Below are 22,424 nucleotides of genomic sequence, written 5' to 3'. Positions count from 1 at the left end.
TTCCCCAAGCTCAGACAACTGCCCTAGTTTAATTGGGATCGTCCCGAATAATTTAGCAGTTGTGATCATACAATCTGTAGAGAACTGCGGAATGGCATTTTGGATATTTCTAAGCCCATGCTCTGGGGACCACAGCATGGACCGACAGACCTTGTGAGCCCTACTGATACTTATCCTACCCACATCATTGCTGTCAGGTTACTATCAAAGTTTACCTTTCACTTTAAAAAAAACTTCTGACATCTCCTACAGATGTGTCAAAAGTTTTTTGATCTGCCGGGGTCTGAGTCTTCAAACCCTAAGAACAAGTAGGGAGAAAAGTGCAGCTGACTGAGACAGTCCCATAGACTTGCACTGTAAGTTTGTGTCGCTTAGTGTGCTCTTCTCCTAGCTATCGTCCGCAGTCTGAACACTGAGACCCCCGACCGATCAAAACTTTTGACTCCTCTCTACGATGTGTCAAAAGTGGCATTGCCCATTCAAAATGGTTTTTAGAAAAACATGGCTGCCTTCTTCCTAAAACAGTGCTACACCTGTCTACAGGTTGTGTAGAGTTAAAGTTCAGTCTTATTCATGGGTTGTATATCAGATACAGCCTATTAACAGGTGTAACCCCTTAGCAGCCATGTTTATGTAATACAGTGCAAACCCTTAGTATACCTGTCATGTTTTAAGATCCCTACCGATCACTACTAGAATGAATGGGGAGAGAAGCACGCTGCCACACTCTTCTCTCCCTGATCTGTGTGGCAAGACCGTCCCATAGACTTTCCATATGAGACCCCTGCCCTGTCTATGGGAGCGAGACTGTCCTATAGGCTTTCATTGAGACCATCTCAGTCACATGGCAGAACCAGGAGAAAACGGGAAGTGTGCACTTCTCCTGGCTTCTAATGATCGTTTGGGATCTGAGCACTTAGACCCCGACCAATCAAAAAGTTTAATATCTCTGACATATAAAAAAATAAAAAATAAATTGTGGGACCATTTAAAACCTTTCATCATTGCATTATGATAAACGCACAAGCAGCATACACCATTTATGGTTGGGGAAACCTTTTTCCTGTTTAATAGACTAAAGTCCATGCAGACTCCTCTACTTAATGAAGGCTACCTTGCCGAGTACTTCATGTCAAATAAGGTTGAGCATATAAATAACCTACTGGGTATTTTTATACTGAATTGCCGTCCTCCATGGGTCTGAATAGAACAAGAATGACGCAAATTTCTCTTCCCTCGGTTTTAAAGGAAACCTATTTATGCCAGGAGGAAGCTAAAGTATTGATTCAGAAGCCAGATAATGCGTTGTAGTTGGTCAAAAATATACATGGACATAAATACTGTAGTATTTTTTAAAATTTATCCAAATGAATTAATGGGGGAAAATAACTTTTTCGTGTTGATTCTTGTTAGAAATATTATTGAGCATGACTGAAATGCTTTTTAAAGTTGCAAAAATATCTGTGAAGAGCATCCATTCTTAAAGGGGTACTCGGTGAAAACCTTCTTTCTTTTAAATCAACTGGTGGCAGAAAGTTAAACCTATTTGTAAATTACTTCTATTAAAAAATCTTAATCCTTCCAGTACTTATTAGCTGCTGAATGCTACAGAGGAAATTCCTTTCTTTTTGGAACACTGATGACATCACGAGCACAGTGCTCTCTGCTGAAATCTCTGTCCATTTTAGCAACCATGCATAGCAGATGCATAGCAGATGCGTGCTAAGGGCAGCATGGTGGCTCAGTGGTTAGCTCTGCTGCCTTGCAGTGCTGGGGACTTGGGTTCAAATCCCACTAAGGACAACAATAAATAAAGCGTTATTTTATTTATTATTATTATTATTATTATAACGTCAGCAGAGAGAACTGTGCTCGTTATGTCATCAGAGAGCATTCCAAAAAGAAAAGAATTTCCTCTGTAGTATTCAGCAGCTAATAAGTACAGGAAGGATTAAGATTTTTTTATAGAAGTAATTTACAAATCTGTTTAACTTTCTGGCACCAGTTGATTTAAAAGAAAAAAGGTTTTCACCGGAGTACCCCTTTAAAGAAAACAATGGAAAGGTATTCTTCTGGTTACTTTTGTTTAGTCGTCTTGTTTCATCTGCAGATTTTGGATGACTAATAGTGAAACTTTTAATTTTTTTATTTTTTATTTTTGGAAAAGCATCCAACTCCCACCAGGCAGATGTACAACCCATGATAACTCTGCAGATCTGAAGAAAAAAATAATCCTAGAATTCAGTAATAACTTTTTTCCTGTAAGTCTTTTAAGAGATGTCCTCTTCTTCCTTCGGGAGAAAGTGCTTAGACATGAAAAAATTTAAAGAATAATTTAGCCAAATTTGCTTATGTATTTTTTTCCATCCAAAATCTTGAAATGTGTATAAAATAACAAAAATAAATAAATAAAAAAAATTGTACCCCAACTTTTTAAAAGCCACCCTTGTTTGTCACTTTAGTGGCATCAGTTCCCTGGTTTCAGATCAGTCTTTATGCACTCCAGTACGGTGTTGGGGTTTCTTTGGGCTGACTGTGGCAGCCAATCGCCATCCTCGGTGATGACGTGTTGATATCAATACTGCGGCCCGTGATTGGTTTCCACAATTATTAGGTCTGGCTATAGTGGTATGTTCGTAACGGTTGATGGACCTCACATGTGCACAAGATGGGGATTGTTTTTCATAGATGTTATATGGGTACTATGCTATGGTCGTATGATCAGGCATCTATAGAAGGTACTGATCAACCTGGCTTTAACTTTTATTTAAAAAAATAATAATTTGAGATTGTGATTGCTCTGAATGTAATTTGAAATGCCTTTTTTAAAAGGTAGTGAAAACCCTACAACAAACTCCAGCCTTCCCACATGAAGACCCTCAGTACCTTATCATAAACCCAGTTGGTCAAATCGCCTGTAGACTTTACACCATTGACTAATGGGAACCTACTTAGAATTTTTTTTTTTGCACTTGTCTAAAATTGATGAGCGTTTTGTGGCGTAAACATGTCGAATGATTTACACTATATAGCTAATAATAATAATGTTCTACATCTAATTAAAAGGATAATAGATTTTCCGTGCTGCCAGGCATATGTGCCCCAACACACCCGCTCTACTGCTGAGAATTTCCATCTTAATACAAACCACCAAATCCCGCCTACCCGCCTCGCTCTTACAAGTTTGTATTGCAAAATGTGTTAGCGTTGTGGCTGCAGAAAGGGGAATGTTGCTTGCGCTGCACTTGTCAAGGATTACAAAATGACCGTAAAGGTTTGTGCGGTGTATGTAGGTGATGTCAATGTAGGACATCATCTGGTGGATGCAACACCTATATACACTGTACATATCTATATGATCCTTCTTTTTTTTAAATTTTTTTTTAATTACTGTTGTTTTCCATCAGGAATAAAAACATGGTACTAATAAGACCACCCTGGCTCCCCTTAGCTCCCGTTCACCTCTTTCCAGTCCCTCGATCTTTACTTTTGTTTTCCTTCTGAGACGAGTGCATGGAACAAAACCTTCCGGCTCAGCCAATCACTGGCCACAATGGTGTCCATTCTCAGCAAGTGATTGGCTGTGATTGCTCCAAGCTCTCCTCTATCGTATGCTCCCTTGTCATTGGCCAAGGATCCGCTGCCTTCCTGAGTTCCTCCAGTGGAAGAGTATTTTTGAGGAGTACTGTCTTTAGGAGACAGCCTGGGGAGCTTTACTGTCACTTTCTGATTATTGGCACATGCATATGGCAGTATTGGGGTATGTTCACACTTTTGTGGCAAACTTATTCTTCTTTCTAGTTTTGTCATAGGAGCAGAAAAACAATATTTGGTCTCTATAAAGATCTTAAACCTTCCAGTACGTATCAGCTGCTGTATGCTCCAGAGGAAGGAGAGTTGTTCTTTCCACCCTGACCACAGTGCTCTCTGCTGCCACCTCTGTCCGTGTCAGGGACTGTCCGGAGCAGGACAGATTTGCTATGTGAATTTCCTCTTGCTCTGGACAGAGGTGGCAGTAGGGAGCACTGTGGTCAGGCTGGAAAGAACAACTCTCCTTCCTCTAGAGAATACAGCAGCTGATAAATACTGAAATGGTGAAGAAGATTTTTAAAGGAGAGAAGTCATACTAAAAAAAAGTTTTAGATCACCGGGGGCGACTGGTAGGGGGCCCCCCACGATCTCCTGTATGGAGCCCTGACTTTTTCAGAGAGCGGAGCATCACGACCCGTGCCCGAAGCGGGGGCCGCCACACCCCCTCCATATATCTCTATGTGGGAGCCGTTCAGCTAACTTCAACAGGTGCTCTGCACAGGAGATCGGGTGGGGGGGGGGTTTGGGGGGGGCGGGGGTCTGCAGCAGTCGGACCCCCCCCCCCAGTCTACTGCGAATAAGGTTTTTGTTTTTAATTTGATACTTCTTTAAAAAAAAAAGTAATTTACAAATCTGTGTAACTTTCCGGCACCAGTTGATTTAAAGGGTTACTGCGCTCCCCAGCATCCGTTACATTGAGTTCCGTATGCTGTGTGCGGGCTTCCGTGTTCATGCCTGCCCCATCGTGACGTCCACCCCGCCCCCTCGTGATGTCACGCCCCGCCCCCTCAATGCAAGTCTATGGGAGGGAGAGGGCCTCGCACCCCCTCCCATAGACTTGCATTGAGGGGGCATGACGTCACAAGGGGCGGGCGTGAACACGGAAGCCCGCACACAGCGTTAGGAACTCAATGTAACGGATGCTGGAGAATGGAGTAACCCTTTAAACACATTTTTTCCTCCTTGTAAGAGGAATCGTCTGATTTCCTTAACAGTACTGCATCCATCACGAAAAAAGTGTTCTCTTTTTATTTATTTTTTTATTTTATACACAGTTCTCGGCGCGGAGCCAACTACTCGTTGCAGAAATATTTTTAGCTTGATCCGTACTTTTTTTTTTTCAGATTGTGGCGGTGGGTTTTCTTTCTGACAAGTGCATCGCCATGTGACGCCTGGGCCACTTTGACACGGCATCCTAGACGTGTTTTTGAAATGGTCCTCTGTTTGTATTTACCGTACATACAACATTATTAGAACAAAAAAGACAATAGGCCGACATGTAATCCCTGTGCAGATGCACGGCCGTGGGAGTGAGTTCTGATTCATTCTGTTGGAGGGTGCAGTTTTTGTTAGCTAGAACCGCAGATGTGGAGTTAAACCACAAAAATGTCTAATCCTTCCAGGTGAGAAAACTAAAGTGCCTCTTCCCCCCCCCCCCCCCCCCCCCCCCTCTCTCTCCATGAGCTTTCCCTCTTGCGGTGCCAAAGTTTTTGCTAACTTTAAACAAGCGGGGCTTTTGTGACTCTTCTCTAGCAGCAGGCAACGTGTAATCTTCAGGCGAAAGACGTCACTTGGAAACTTTAGTGAAGAATAGTCTCCGACCTGTGAGAGAGGTCCTTATCAGCCGATAGGCCAGACGTTGGAGATAATTTCAATGGAAAGTCACAAGGAGCTCGCTTCTGCTGGGCCTCATTTTTGGAACGTTGCCCTTTGTTGCTCTCTTTAACTAGTGAGCCAATCTATACAACAAGCAGCAGTGGAGCCGACCTGTCTGGGATTTAGGGTTGCCACCTTTCTTGCCAAAAAAAAAAAAATACCTGCCATGCTAATTTGCATAATTTAATTATATATATATGTGACATCGCAGAATTTTGTCCTATTCTGACCCCTATAATTTTCTTATATATATATTTTTAATTCTCCTTTTATACGGGCCTGTATGAGCGCTCATTGTTTGCCCCCACCTGATCTGCAGTTTTTAACAGAACTTTTTTTTGTTTTAATGTGACTTTTTGTTTGTTTTTTTTTTTAATTTAAATTAAATTCCGGAGTTAGTTAGTTACGTACTACAACTCCCAGCATGCCCTGATACATGGCTCAGCAGCTGCCCCAAACAAAAACTACAACTCCAAGCATGTTGGACTATGTACTAGTATATAGTATGCAACAGTGTGTCCCAACCAGGGTGCCTCCAGCTGTTGCAAAACTACAACTCCCAGCATGCCATGATACAACCTGTAGCTCAGCAGCTGCCCCAAAGGAAAACTACAACTCCCAGAATGTTGGACTATATGGTAGTATATAGTATGCATCTGTGTTTCCCAAGTGGGGGTGCCTCCAGCTGTTGCAAAACTACAACTCCCAGCATGCCCTGATACAGCCTGTGGTTCAGTAGCTGCCCCAAACGAAAACTACAACTCCCAGCATGTTGGACTATATGGTAGTATATAGTATGCATCTGTGTTTCCCAAGTGGGGGTGCCTCCAGCTGTTGCAAAACTACAACTCCCAGCATGCCCTGATACAGCCTGTGGTTCAGTAGCTGCCCCAAACGAAAACTACAACTCCCAGCATGTTGGACTATATGGTAGTATATAGTATGCATCAGTGTTTCCCAACCAGGGTGCCTCCAGCTGTTGCAAAACTACAACTCCCAGCATGCCCGGACAGCCATTGGCTGTCCGGGCATGCTGGGAGTTGTAGTTTTGCAACAGCTGGAGGCGCTCTGGTTGGGAAACACTGGTATAGTATATGGTGCAACATTCCGGGAGTTGGAGGATTGGTTGGATAAATTCCGCCCATTGCGTGGCCAGTATTTTTTATCTAAAAATACTGGAAGAGTGGCCAAAATACCGGCTGTGCCGTTAAAATACGGGCCAGGTGGCGACCCTACTAAGACCGTACGGTGGGATTTAGGCCCATGTTGTCCACATCTGTCCTACAACCTTGTCCGTTTCCGAACACCGCCTGCACTTTTCGCAACGTTATCTGTGTGTTGTATGTCTGGAAGAGAAATCTTAGGAATGTTCAAAGCATGTTCAGAAATTCCTCAGTCATGTATGTAACCAAGGGGTCGTCTGTGCGTTTGAAGACACAGGAAATGGCACCTAAAGTACAAGTTGTTAGCAGATGAAACGACGCTGTGGCCATCTGACATATTTACACGCTGATCTCCAATCCTGGACAGAATGTCGGGCATTTACAGCTCTTCCCTTTGTGCTCTTCTCTCATTTTATTTCATTGGAACACTTTACGAGCGACTTGGATAATGCGTAAAGTTTCAAGTACAAAGACTGTAATGCAATGATTTTTAATAATAATAATCAAAATTATAATCAAAATAAAAAAATATATATTAACAGTTTTGTATTTTTAGTATTTAATAATAGTATATTTTTATTAGAGATGAGCGAACTTATGAGCGAACTAAAATTTGATTCGTCACGAACTTCTCGGCTCGACAGTTGATGACTTTACCTGCGTAAATTAGTTCAGCCTTTAGGTGCTCCGGTGGGCTGGAAAAGGTGGATACATTCCTAGGAAAGAGTCTCCTAGGACTGTATCCACCTTTTCCAGCCCATGGGAGCACCTGAAAGCTGAACTAATTTATGCAGGAAAAGTCATCAACCGCCAAGCCGAGAAGTTCGTGACGCATCGAATTTACTGTAAGTTCGCTCATCTCTATTAATAATAGTATATTTTTTAGTATTAAGTGTTTTATTCTAGAATACTAAATTGACTAATATGAATACTTAAAATACGCATATTATTATTGCTAAAAAATATTATGATATACTAAAAATAATTACTATTACTAAAAATAATATATACTACATTTTATTTTTTTTTATGATTATTATCATTAATAATAATAATTGGGCTAAACCTGGCAAGTATCTAATGCATTGTTTTCGAAACAGCATGTCTCCAGTTTTTGCAAAACTACGACTCCCAGCATGCTGGAAGTTGTAGTTTTGCAACAGCTGGAGGCACACTGATTTAATTTGTAAGGGGCCTCCACAAGCTGTGCAGAGCTAGCAGTCATACCCAAACCCATTGCCTTAGGGGGTCTAAAGGCTCCTCTGCCCCATAATACATATAATACAAAATCTGCCACATAATACAAATCAGTATTCTGGCACGTGATAGTTGGGGGGTGGCATTACACTTTTTTTGCATTGGATCCAAGGAACGTCAGGTTAACACCTTGTGACTTCCCCATCACAACAGCAGATGTTGGTGGAATGAGATATTGAATATGGTGGTCTTGCTCCTCTGATGTTCAGAGTCGTCTGGTATAACCTTTCTTGCCTACCGTCTTGGGAAAAACGCACATGCATGCTTGGCTAAGCTGATCATGCTTGTTTAGGCTGGGTTTTCCACACCGTAAAACAGCCGAAAAAGTGAGTTCTGCAACCCAGAGTGGACATATTGGTTCTCGTTGATTTTTATTTTATTTTTTTTAAACTGTGGGAGAAAGCGGCTTGTTCTCACACAAAGCTGAAAAGTCATGTAGGGACATTTTTTGGTCCATTTAAGTCATAAAATATGGCTGCAGTTTGGCACCTGTTTTGGGCCATAAATGTCCCAAAATAGCCAATTTTTTGGCCAATAGCCCCCAAAAAACTACCTGGTGGTGGTGGTTGTTGTTGTGGTGGTTTTTTGTTTTGTTTGGAGGCTTAATTGAAGATCCAAAAATTCCATGTAAACATATCCTTAGGCTATGCTCACACAGAGGAATTCTAATGCAACAGAGATAACGAAAACGTCTGCTGCGGAAATCCAGATTTTAGCATCTGCAGAAACAATAAAAATTTTCATTTTATTTATTTATTTTTTCTGCGGATTCTTCTTGAAATGCCTTGTCAGTCTATGGAGGCAGCACATTTCAGAGCAGTCCAAGCATGTTCTATACAATTTTGGAGAATGTCTGTGTCTTTCAATGTTTTCCTGGCAGACAATTTTTCTAATTTTCTACCTTAGCTTTATAGTGGAGTTGAGTAAATGGGTATTGGACAAAATATTTTTAACTTTTCTTTGTTTTTAATCTTGTTGCAAAACAGTGATAATTCATGGTAAATTGCATACATTTATTTTTTTTATATAGGTTACGAATTTTCAAATACTCATATTGGCTTTAGTACCTTTTTCAAATCTGCCCCAGTATTGTACTATATGAAAACCAAAAATTACATTTCTGGCAGGGATACATATGCTTTAGTTGGTGGTTATTATTAGCATAGTTCTATATGGTTCTTGTTTGAACATTTTGGGGAGGGGAGCAGAGAAGGTTAATTTATTATATTAGTGTCAGGCATTAAAGTGCCCTCTTTCCTTGCCAGGTCAAACAGAGTTTGTTTTTTGCTTCCTGAGAAATGAACTGTTAATCCGAATGGAAAAACAAAAGTTCCAGGCTGAACCTTCAGTGCTCAACCTTGTATTAATAGATTTAGACAATTATAGCTATTATGACTTGTCTGCTGTTATGCCGGTCTAAACACCTGTCCCCCCATAGACCTGCCTGCACGTGTCCTCCTGCTGGTTATGGAATTGCTGCATGCCAAGGTTTAAAAGCTGATTTTTTATTTTTATTTTTTTTATTTTTTTGTGTGATGATCAAATAACTTTAGCTCTGAAGGTAAATCGTGGGAACTGATAATGACCCTGCGACGCCTAGTAGGACTTGCAGTCTTAAGGCCATGTGCACACGGTCGAAAATGGAAATCCAGGCGGACATTACGCACAACTGCTCGATTTGGCGGCACCACTCGGAAATTCAGCGTCTCCATAAATGGCAATGCATTTCCGGTGGAATTCCCCAGGAATATTTGGCATTAATATCCATGGGATTCTGCCTGCACTGTGCACATGCAGCCATTTCTGCAGCAGATGTTTCTTCTGCGGAAATCCTGATCCCGGTGTAATGTCTCAGTACAGGATATAGTCCCCGTACAGTACTTGGGCCCTGTCAGGTTGAGTCCCTCTGTGTCCTGCAGGGTCTCCCCCTTTATGTTATCTGTATATTAGGTATAAAGGACCTTTGAGTTAGTCACATGATGTCGTTGTCCACATGTTTGTTACCCAGGGAGCACCAGCTAACCAGGTGACCTGCAGCTTGACCTACAGGTTTCTTGCTCAGCCCCCCCCCCCCCCCCTTTGTAAGAGGGGGAGACATTACAATCTCTCTTCTGACTCCTGCTGAGGAACAGTAAAGACCAAAGGTCTCAGAGCCAGGGTCCAGCACAACTGGAGGCCTCAAGCCTAACCAGTAAGTCAGGTCGTCTGTCTGCTGTCACTACCTACAGTCAAGTCTATAGTCAAGTCTATTATAGTCAGCGTGGCTGAGTTAAAGTCTATCCAGACACTGCAATTCCCAACAAGCTGCAAGGTCCCCTCTGTGTTACTGGTCACCTCTCTGGGATCCCTGGCCTAGCTGTAAAGACTGTACTATCTGTCTACCCCAGTAAAGCTACCATTAACCCTAACCTGGTCTTGGGCTATTATTACCCTGCCTAACCAAGGAATAGTGGTGCTACCGTGCGGGTGGTTACCAGGAAAACCATGTCCTGGCATCATGAACATTTATGAGCACCTGCCGCTGGGCTAAAACATCTGCCCCATTCACCTCATCGCACTCCCGTGGCGCACCACACTGGTGTTTACAGAAATGTTGAATCGTTCAATGTTGCTGAGGATTCTGGTTGGAAATGCGTTGCTGTATTTGGAGATGGCCCATTTCCGAACGGTCCTAGTGCTGCTGAAACAACCAAATGTGCGAAATGTTTGCCTATGGTTTCCAGGTGGACATCCTGACCATTTTCGCCAGTGTGAACATGGCCTTAGAGAATGTTCTCATGGCTGTATGGACATGCTAGTTTTGAAACGGCTAGAGGCACCCTGGTTGGAAGACGCTGATTTAGAGGTTGGTAATACTGACCTGCAATAACCTTGGGCACTCCACTGGCCAGCGTTCTGAAGTAAATGTTCTGAACGTTGTTTTCGCCCCTGCAGGGGTCGGCCGCGCCCCTCCCATAGACTTGCATTGAGGGGACATGGCCGTGAAGTCACGAGATTCGTGGCCGACCCCTGCAGGGCAAAAACTATTTAACTTACGAACGCTGGCCAGTAGAGTGCCCCCTTTTAAAGGGGTATTCCAGGAAAAAACTTTTTTTTTATATATCAACTGGCTCCGGAAAGTTACAGATTTGCTAATTATTTCTATTAAAAAATCTTAATCCTCATCAATAATTATCAGCTGCTGAAGTTGAGTTGTTGTTTTCTGTCTGGCAACAGTGCTCTCTGCTGACATCTCTGCTTGTCTCTGGAACTGCACAGAGTAGAAGAGGTTTGCTATGGGGATTTGCTTCTACTCTGGACAGTTCCTGAGACAGGTGTCATCAGAGAGCACTTAGACAGAAAAGAACAACTCAACTTCATCAGCTCATAAGTACAGGAAGGATTAAGATTTTTTTTTTAATAGAAGTAATTTACAAATTTGTTTAACTTTCTGGAGCCAGTTGAGATATATACAATTTTCCTGGATAACCCAGCTATAATTTGTTGAGAATTTGCTGGCTACATCCATAAGGGGATTTTTGAACCCTGTGTTGTCCAATAAAAGCTACTGCTATTCAGTTCAGCCATTTTTGATATGCTGCATACATGCAACTACAGTTTTCCCTGGAGCTGCAGCCCCTAAGACTACAACAAGAGTGTATTTAAGTTATATTTGTATTTTATATTTTATGAGATTCATTTATAAACTTAAAGGGGAATTCCAAGCAAAAACTTTTTTTTTTATATATCAACTGGCTCTGGAAAGTTAAACAGATTTATAAATTACTTCTATTAAAAATTCTTAATCCTTCCAATAGTTATTAGCTTCTGAAGTTTTCTGTCTAACTGCTCAACGATGATGTCATGTCCCGGGAGCTGTGCATGATGGGAGAATATCCCTTGCATGATGGGAAAATATCCCCATAGGAGCTGGACAGCTCCCGGGACGTGAGTCATCAGAAAGCAGTTAGACAGAAAACAGCAACTCAACTTCAGAAGCTAATAACTATTGGAAGGATTAAGATTTTTTAATAGAAGTAATTAACAAATCTGTTTAACTTTCCGGAGCCAGTTGAAATATAAAAAAAAAGTTTTTGCCTGGAATACCCCTTTAAGTCCTATCAATATAAGATGAATTGTTCTTAATTTAAAAAATTTCCCTTAACTACAACATCAGACGTACACTCAAATTCCAAAACTGCAATTAATCTCTGGGGGAGATGTATCAAAACCTGTCCAGAGGAAAAGTTGCCCATAGCAACCAATGAGATCGCTTCTTTCATTTTTAACAAGACCTCTGCAAAATGAAAGAAGCAATCTGATTGGTTGCTATGGGCAACTTCGGCAACTTTTCCTTTGCACAGGTTTTGATAAATCTCCCCCATTGTACGGTATTTTTTCCTCCAGTAACATGATGCCATTGCACCAGAATGCCTGCAAAATGGAGAAGGATCTATTATTTATTTATTTAAATAACTTTATCAGAATGAAAATAAACGTATAAATCTATAAACTCCAGCACTGCTTCTACCAGCTGTCAGGTCCATGAAGAGGGATGCCGGTTATTGCAGAAGACAGCGGCGTTTTGCGGACTGTCGTTATTTGCACATTAAAATGATTAAGGTTTATTTTTACCTCTGTGAATTACAGCAGGGCTGGAGGAAAATGGAGTCCGTCTGCAGAGGCCAGACATCACTTAGAGCCGTCTTGGCACGGATTCAGAGATCCAAGCCATTTGGTATACGCCTAGAATAGCAGAGCTGGGGAGAGAAATAGATTTCTGTATTTTCGTGTCTTAGTTCTTTTCGACCCGATACAGAATAATGGTATTAACGCTGAGCATTATATATATATATATATATATATATATATATATATATATAATATATATATAATATATATATATATATATATAATTATTGTTTTTTTAATACAGCTCTTCTTTCTCAGTGTAGCATTGTTCCCATTTTCACCATCTGATGGATAAGATTTCTCCAGACTTGTAACCCATATAAATATACTGTGTTTTTATGTATTTTTTTTTAATTTTTTTTTTTTATTAAAGCTCATTGTGAATTCCCTTTTTATTTTAATGCCTTTTGATTGTCCGTATACATAATTTATTACAAGCCAAAGTACCTGCGCCTGTCTGGATTCTTCCCAGACTACTTATCGGGGCCAAGCCGTCTTGAGGCTGACAGCAGAAGCTGTAAGTGATGGCCCGTCCAGACGATGTGTGTTTCTCGCACGCAGAGGAGGAGGCAGCCATTTTCTTGTCTCACGCACTATTTGGCCGCCTCTTATTCGACAGGATTTAATGACTTCCTTAAAGGAATAGTAAATAATTATACACTATGGTGCAGGGCCAGTGGGCGTAGGTAGCAGTCGCATTGGAGCCCTGGCGCCTAAGGGGCCCTAAAGCACATCTGCCCCATAAGAGACCAGTATTATAATTGGCATATGAGGCCCTAGTGCTGGGCGGTATGACCAAAAATGTCACGATATTTTTCAAACTTATGGCGGCTCAATGGTATTTGATGGTAATTTTTTTGCCACTCATTTCCCCCTTACCCCTCCCCCCCCCCCCCCCCCCCCTTGAATGAATTATCAGTTATCAGCCGCTGTTCGCTGGGGAACTAATCATATGACCTGCGGGCGCTGCTCTGTTTTTTCTTCCCCCCCCCCCCCCCCCCGAATGAACTATCAGCCGCAGCGCTGTCTCCACATCAGGGGACTGATCCTGTTACCCGCAGACGCTGCTCTCCTTCTCTTCCTGTGAGCAGCGGGCGCAGGACGGAGAACGGAATCTCTCGCCTCCCCCTGCAAGCGATGAAAGCCAGTGGGCGGCGGGCGCTGTAGAACTTCTGATCTTCATTTCCAGCGCCCGCGGCTCACAGGAGGAGAAGAGCAGCGCCTGTGGGTAACATGAACATGATTGCGGCTGATTCAGTGGGAGGGGAGGAAAACCGGAGCAGCACACGCGGGTCATAAATGATAAGTTCCACTGCGGCTGACAATTCATTTGAGGTGGGGGGGGGGGGGGGGGGGGGGGGGGGGAGGGACCCGACCGGTATTGCGGTATAGGGAAAAATTCATATCCTACAGAAAAAAACACCGGTATTCGGTATGAACCGATATATCGCCCAGCCTTATGGGGTCATGTTGTACATTTTGCATCAGGGCCCAGAAGCATCAAGCTACGCCTATAGCACTGGGGCACAACAAGTTTTGTGAATCCAATTTAATCCTACAATGCATTTACCGCTATAGAGCAAAGTATATGTAGCTAGCTGCGTCACTCGTCAAAAAAAGAATAAATTAAATGAATTAATAAAAACTCCACAGGGTAGATGATCGGCCATGTTAGGACTTCTGTAGATTTGATCCCCTAGAATGGTGTTTCCCAACCAGTGTGCCTCCAGCTGTTGCAAAACTACAACCCCCAGCATGCCCGGACAGCCATCGGCTGTCCGGGCATGCTGGGAGTTGTAGTTTTGCAACAGCTGGAGGCACCCTGGCTGGGTACCAGTGCCCTAGAGACACACGATGGAGACTTAATGAAGCCTATAGATAAACAAACTGTAAGGCTGGGATCCCGCTTGGGTTTTTGAGAGAAAAAAACTCCCAAATATGTCATACTTGCTGTCTGTACATACTGGGGGAGATTTATCAAAACCTGTGCAGAGGAAGAGTGGTGCAGTTGCCCATAGCAACCAATCAGATTGCTTCTTTCATTTTCCACAGGCCTCTTTAGAGGCCTGTGGAAAATGAAAGAAGCAATCTGATTGGTTGCTATGGGCAACTGCACCACTCTTCCTCTGCACAGGTTTTGATAAATCTCCCCCACTGTCTGTATGTCAGAATTATTATTTTTTTTTTTTTTTTGTGGGGGCAATAACGCTGCAGCCAGATTTTTAAAGTGAATCATGGTGTGTGGTTTGTGCGTGAGGCTTTTAAAATGGCCATATATATTAAACATGTGCGACTGACCATCTAATGCATTGGTCTCCAAACTGTTGCAAAACTGCAACTTGCAGTATTCCTGGGCATGCTGGGAGTTGTAGTTTTGCAACATCCGAATGTCTACAGTTTGGGAACCACTGATCTAATGGGTATGGTGGCAACACTCCTTGACAGCAGATATTGCACAATGCTTTTGTTATCAAGGAGTTAAAGGGGTACTCTGGTGGAAAACTTAATTTTTTAAATCAACTGGTACCAGAAAGTTATCCAGATTTGTAAATGACTTAAGGTGTCAGTAGAGAGCACTTTGGTCAGACAGAAAGGAAATTCAAAAAGACAAGAACTTCTGTTGTATACAGCAGCTGATAAGTACTGGAAGGATTAAGATTTTTAAATAGAAGTAATTTACAAATGTGTTGACATTTCTGGCACCAGTTAATTTAAAAAAAAAAATTTCCACCGGAGTACCCCTTTAAGCCATCACTAGAAGTGTCTGGCAATGGTTTTCTCCCCATTGAAAGCACATGCATGCTCTGTCAAACTGAACATGCATATGTGTAAGGGAATCGGGAGGGAGGCAGCTGGCTTAAAGGGGTACTCCGGTGGAAAACTTTATTTATTTATTTTTATTTTTTTTTATTTTTTTTTAAATCAACTGGTGCCAGAAAGTTACAGATTTGTAAATTACTTCTATTAAAAAAATCTTAATCCTTCCAGTACTTATTAGCTGCTCACTACAGAGGAAATTACTTTATTTTTGTAATACAGAGCTCTCTGCTGACATCATGACCACAGTGCTCTCTGCTGACATCTCTGTCCATTTTAAGAACTGTCCAGAGCAGCATATGTTTGCTATGGTGATTTTTCTCCTACTCTGGACAGTTCCTAAAATGGACAGAGGTGTAATCCGAGATCACTGTGGTCATGATGTCAGCAGAGAGCTCTGTGTTCCAAAAAGAGAAGAATTTCCTCTGTGGTATTCAGCAGCTAATAAGTACTGGAAGGATTAAGCTTTTTTAATAGAAGTAACTTACAAAACTGTTTAACTTTCTGGCACCAGTTGATTTAAATAAAAAAAAACAAATAAATAAAAAAAAAAACTGAGACAGTTTAAATTGTATTTAAAAAAAACAATTTGAAAATTTTGGGCTATTGGATTTATTCTGCGCCTGGAAATTTATAGTATTTAAAATAAATAAATAAACTTGTCTAATAACATGCACACATGCAATTTCAAGTATGTATTTTGTAGCTCTATTAATGTATATTTATTTTGATTTATGTTTGACTACCTTTAGCTTTAAAACCATGTAATTATTACCAGATTACCACATCCAAAGAAGCCTACAGGCCCCGACACATCTCTCCGCCGCTGTATGTTCCCTGTATTTACTGAGATGCCGGGAGTCTGGATGTTATGAAATGGTTTAGACGGCGTTTGTCTGGATAATGGGGCTCACAATGGAGCAGTAGTTCGGCGGCGTGTCTCTTGTGTCTCTTGTGTCTCTTGTGTCTCTTGTGTCTCTTGTGTCTCTTGTGTCTCTTGTGTCTCTTGTGTCTCTTGTGTCTCTTGTGTCTCTTGTGTCTCTTGTGTCTCTTGTGTCTCTCTTGTAAGTGGAGTCAATGGGGGAAAATGTGAAAATCGAAATGGATTCAGAATGGCTTGATTGAAGTTGGTTATTGTGTTATTCAGCAGACAACCCTATTCTGTCTGGTACTTGGAAATAATAATCTAGTGAATCATAGATATTTTAAGATTCAGTTCTTGAACAGGTTGGAGGTTGGACAGATGCGCTTCCCCATAGGCAGGATTAAGATGGCCAAGTACAGCACTCCCAGTGGTCATACCCCCACTGATCATCATCCATTCTGCTCTGGATCATTGTCTTCTGTTTTTTTTTTTTTCAAAATCTATAATTCACATAGGGGGAGATTTATCAAAACCTGTCCAAAGGAAAAGTTGTTGAGTTCCCCATAGCAACCAATCAGATCGCTGCTTTCATTTTAAACAAGGCCTCTGCAAAATGAAAGAAGCCGTCAGATTGGTTGCTATGGGCAACTCAGCAACTTTTCCTCTGGACAGGTTTTGATAAATCTCCCCCATCGTTTGTAAAGATAAACACTACAGGTACAAAAGAACAGATGCTTAAACACGTCATATAAAAAAGACACAAATGCATAAAAAAAATACACAAAGCATGTGGGGAAAAAATGCAGTCCCTAAATATGTGCGAGTACGAAGGAAAGTGCATTCTCGTGGTAAAATTGTGGTTTGTGTTTGTAACATAATTACTGTGCATTTGTTTGTTTTATTTTAAAAAAAAATTATTTTATAATTTATTTTACAAATTACGGTATATCCATCTTACAAAAAAAAGGACAAAATTACATAAATTCACAATATCAATAAACAATATACATCACCCCTGAACACACTACCCCCCCCCACCCCTTCCTTGGAGCAGTGTGGGGGGGGGGGGGGGGGGAGAGAAACACAAGTCTAATATTTTAACACCCCTTGAGACAATAATAAATCTTTGATATGACTGTGCTCTGTACATTTTATGACACAATGACCTTTGACCTCTGGGCGGATGAAACTTAGTGGGAAGACAAATTGTCAGCTCCCGAAATTTCAGAAAGAAGCTTTTTTTTTTTTTTCTTCTTTTGTGTGTGTATTATTAGTATCTGTTTGTGGTGGTTTAAAGCCAGTCTCTACCATAAACCTATCATTTTAAATGCGATTTGCAGTAAATCCTGAAACTATACCACTCCCTAAGTGTCATACTTACTGGCCAACTCCATCTTGCCCAATTGCCCCATACTAGGAGCATATTTTTACAATTGACTACAGGCGGGCGGTTTGGGAGGCGCTGGTATGGGGTAACACCCTACCAGTCTGCTCTGACGGTGGCTCGTCATTCCGAAAGCAAAGACATTTAAGCAGTTGAAATCCAATTCCGACCCTTATCTCCCTGACCTCTACCGTTGCGGAGAGCGGGGAGGCCCCAATACACATTAGTTGGTTACTTGAATTTAAGTTTGTGAATTTAAACCAGATTTGTGGGACCAAATTGCGATAGTCTTCAGATTCAGAAGGTGCTGCAAACTTTTAAACCTATATCCTGCCGCTGGGACCATCATTGGAGGCACGCTTAAACAACGGGCGCCATTCATGCTGGTGTAGCCGGCCCTTCTATGTACTTCATGGGTGCCCATTCATTGAACGGCCATCATGTAACAATACATGTCAGCTGCTTCAAGGAAAATGTAGGTCCAGTAACAGCTGATCTCTGTGCTTTCTTAAACTAGCATGTATCTTCTTCAGAACAATCGGTGGAGTCCACACGGTGCTGACAAGACCGGAACACACAGCAGGAACAGGACAAATACATTTTATTGCCCAAGATGCAACGCGTTTCGCTGCGCATGCGCAGCGAAACGCGTTGCATCTTGGGCAATACATTTCATTTTACCTGTTCTTTGATTTTTACCTATTCCTGCTGTGTGTTCCGGTCCAGTCAGCGCCGCGTCTACTCCACTGATTGCTCCAAAGCCGATACTACATGCTGTTTCTTCTTAGTTGGAGGGCTGCAGAGGGACCCTATCATTTTATGTGCTTATTGTCGTTGTGTACGACGGTACACAACCCTCCAGGGTAAGCAGCTTTGATTCATTACACTCTTACCCATACTCCAGTGGGATTTACCCTCTGGGAGCGCCTTCCCTATCTCTTTTAGATTCTTTCTAAAACTAGGCAGGAGTAGATACAAGAAAACCCATTTTTTAAAGGGGTACTCCCGTGAAAACGTTTTTTAAATCAACTGGTGCCGGAAAGTTAAACAGATTTGTAAATTACTTCTATTAAAAATATCTTAATCCTTCCAGTACTTATTAGCTGCTGAATACTACAGAGGAAGTGGCTTTCTTTTTGGAATGCAGAGCTCTCTGCTGACATCATGGCCACAGGGCTCTCTGCTGACATCTCTGTCCATTTTAGGAACTGTCCAGAGCAGTATATGTTTGCTATGGGGATTTTCTCCTTTCCTACTCTGCTCTCTGCTGACATCTCTGTCCATTTTAAGAACTGTCCAGAGTAGGAGAGGAGAAAATCCCCATAGCAAACATATACTGCTCTGGACAGTTCCTAAAATGGACAGAGATATCAGCAGAGAGCCCTGTGGCCGTGATGTCGGCAGAGAGCTCTGTGTTCCAAAAAGAAAACCATTTCCTCTGTAGTATTCAGCAGCTAATAAGTACTGGAAGGATTAAGATTTTTTTTTTTTTTTATAGAAGTCATTTACAAATCTGTTTAACTTTCTGGCACCAGTTGATTAAAAAATTTTTTTTCCACGGGAGTACCTCTTTAAAAGGGGTACTCCCGTGGAATTCTTTTTTTTTTTTTTTTTTTTTTTTAATCAACTGATGCCAGAAAGCTTAACAGATTTGTAAATCACTTCTATTAAAAAATCTTAATCCTTCCAGTACTTTTTAGGGGCTTTATACTAAAGAGAAATCCAAAAAAGAAATGCATTTCCTCTGATGTCATGACCACAGTGCTCTCTGCTGTCCATTTTAGGAACTGTCCAGAGTTGGAGAAAATCCCCATAGCAAACATATGCTGCTCTGGACAGTTACTAAAATGGACAGCAGAGGTCAGCAGAGAGCACTGTGGTCATGACATCAGAGGAAATGCATTTCTTTTTGGATTTCTCTTTAGTATACAGCCCCTAAAAAGTACTGGAAGGATTAAGATTTTTTAATAGAAGTGATTTACAAATCGGTTTAACTTTCTGGCAAAAGTTCATTAAAAAAAAGGTTTCCACGGGAGTACCCCTTTTTAATATGCCTTCTTCCCAATACTCCAAAAAACATATTTCTTTGCACCAGGTGGCTCGGTGGCTGCTCACACGTAGGTTATCTTCATGGGAAACCAAGGTATGAAACAAGAGTTCTAAAGTTTGTCTCCGCCAAGGGTCTAATAGACAATAAATTGCCAGTATCTCCAGGCACAAATATATGGTCTATGACTGCCTTCAGACTTGAACTGGTATTCTAATTTTATATTCTTTACGCTGGAAGCAAAGATGCGAGTCCTAATATACAAGAGCCGCGAGGATGGTATTTCTCAGTATTTATGAAAGCCAAGACATGTTGGGCGCTTTTGTAACTGGAGAAGCCTGCAGGACAGTGCGAGAGAGGGGGAGAGAGAGAGATCCTTTATATTATGCAGACGAGGGATGTTATGTTTTGTCTATGGAGCATACTTTAGTGCCATGAGATTAAGTACAGCCTGAGCCTTTGTCATCTTCACTGGAAGTGTGGTCTGTCTGTGAATGTTTGCGTCTGCTGCACAAAAAAAGGGCCCCTTTGTAACGTGTGCCAAGCTTCCTTCAAAGGGAAAAAACCCACAATCGGTTCATTTATTCAGTGTCTCCGACCAGGTTAGCGATTCGTGAACGAGAAGGGCAGGATGTGAGCACAGCATGAACATTGGGGAAATAATAATTTCGTGTTTTGCTTGACACCTATTTACGGTCTTTGCCATGGCAGATTTTTTAGCCTTGGCACTCGCTGCTTTCAAATTAGGAGAATCTCTTTGCCATGATTGCTTTGGAAGTCCACAATTTAGGCTTTGTTCAGACTCGCGTTGTGGTTTCCGTTTATAACGGAAACAGTGAGACATTGCTGGAGACCACCAGCGCCGGACATACCGTGAAGTCCGCCAGGATCCCATCATCTTGACGTGAATAGTGCTGCATGCATGTTCTTCCTGTCAAATGTGTCAGGACTGCTGATGGGAGCGGAGCCTCTGACCGCAATGTAAACACAAACACACCCACACACACACCCACACAACCTTTACCAACAACGCTTCATCATAGACCTGTGGTTCCCAATTCGGTCCTCAAGACCCACCAACATTCTGGGGGTTTTCAGTTACTCTATTACAATAGACTATGAAAAAACATTAAATCCTGGACGGTGTGTGGGCCTTGAGGACTGGGTTGGGACCGCTGCCCTAAACAATGGAAAGTTAAAGGGGTTATCCAACATAAGGTGATTTTAGTACATACCTCACAGACAGTAATGGACATGCTTAGGAAGAATCTCCGCTTGCCTTGGGGCTAAATGGCTATGTTGTCAGATACCTTAATACTGTGGCTAGATTTTTGTGAACTGGTATTTCCTTTTTGACTTTTTTTTTCTTTTTTGACTACAAATCCCACAATTCCATTTTCCTCCCTCCCACACATCAGCCACCCCACCCATTGAAACATAAATGAGCTTCATCCATTCAAAAGACCTGTGGTTTTCACAGCAGACAGGCTCCCTGTCATCAGCCGACTAGTGATGTCAGGCCTCGGCCACATTGCAACCTGGCAAAAATCTGAGACAACAGTCATTGTGTATGTTGTTAAAAATAAATATTGGGGTGAAAATCACAGAAGAATTTTGAAAAAACCGTCACACACAGGTACAGACACTATATATTATCAACTACACTAACTTTACAGCCCCTGTAGCATAGTCAAATAAAAAAAATTCCTGGAATACCCCTTTAATATACTTAGATCCAAAGTCAAAAGGACCACAAATCCACTGGCCTTTAGTCCTTAACATATCCCAAAAAACATGACTGGGTCCAGACGACAAGGTGTGAAGAAGTACCAGACGGTTTGTTTTAATTTCTCCATTTAAAACTCTTCTTTTGAACCAAACACTGGTCTGTGTCAAGCTCTTGTGCTTTTTGACCACACTGTATATAAGCGCTGTCATGTTGTTTTGGGATTAGGCAGTGGAAAACTTTTTTTTTTTTTTTTTTATTTAATAAATCAACTGGTGCCAGGAAGTTTTAAACAGATTTGTAAATGACTTCAATTAAAAAAATCTTTACCCTTCCAGTACTTTTTAGCAGCGGTATGCTACAGAGGAGGAAATTCTTTTTTCTTTTTTAATTTCTTTTTTTGTCTTGACCACAGTGCTCTCTGCTGACACCTGTTGCCCGTATCAGGAACTGTCCAGAGCAGGAGAAAATCCCCATAGCAAACCTATGCTGCTCTGGACAGTTGTGCATATGGGCATCAGGTGTCAACAGAGAGCACTGTGTGGACAAGGCAAAAAATTTCAAAAACAAAAGAATTTCCTCTGTAGCATATAGCTGCATAAAAGTACTTGAAGGGTAAAGATTTTTAATAGAAGTAATTTACAAACTTTCTGGCACCAATGATTTAAAAAAAAAAAAAAATTAAATAAAAAAAAAAAAAAAATTTCCACCCCTTTAATATGTAGCATTTTTGGTCAATATTTCAATATTTGGACGGTATATTATACCAAAACTAGGAGTGGATTCGACAGGGGAAAAACTAATGGAAAGAATTGCGCTTGTTTAGGTTAAATATACTAACGCAAATCATGTGTGTGTGTGTGAACCTAGCCTAATTCTTAAAGTTTTTATATTCAAAACTATACTTTTTTTTAAATGAAAGATGAAGTCTGGTTTATTGTGATGTGCAATAAGGACAGTCTGAGGCACCGTTCATGCTTTAGTTTCACAGCTGAGGTGCCTTGTTGTCTGTGACCAACTTGTCAGGA

The 22,424-nt window shown here is 41.4% G+C and overlaps 1 protein-coding gene across 4 annotated transcripts in view; it reads left to right on the top strand.

Moving 5' to 3' along the window:
• ACVR1 (activin A receptor type 1) overlaps positions 1-22,424 on the top strand; it is a 114,294-nt gene that overhangs the window by 36,846 nt on the left and 55,024 nt on the right. The window contains exon 1 of one of the 4 annotated variants that reach the window (XM_056534571.1): positions 22,340-22,392. The exons of 2 other annotated variants lie outside the window; for them this stretch is intronic. The gene's annotated coding sequence lies outside the window, so the exon portion shown is untranslated. Of the gene's footprint in view, positions 1-22,339; positions 22,393-22,424 lie in introns of those variants that run through there. One more of the 4 variants, XM_056534570.1, reaches the window with a different exon arrangement.

This window comes from Hyla sarda, chromosome 8, assembly GCF_029499605.1.
Source record: "Hyla sarda isolate aHylSar1 chromosome 8, aHylSar1.hap1, whole genome shotgun sequence".
NCBI classification, from domain to species: domain Eukaryota; kingdom Metazoa; phylum Chordata; class Amphibia; order Anura; family Hylidae; genus Hyla; species Hyla sarda.
This window is presented reverse-complemented; position numbering and strand designations above follow the sequence as displayed.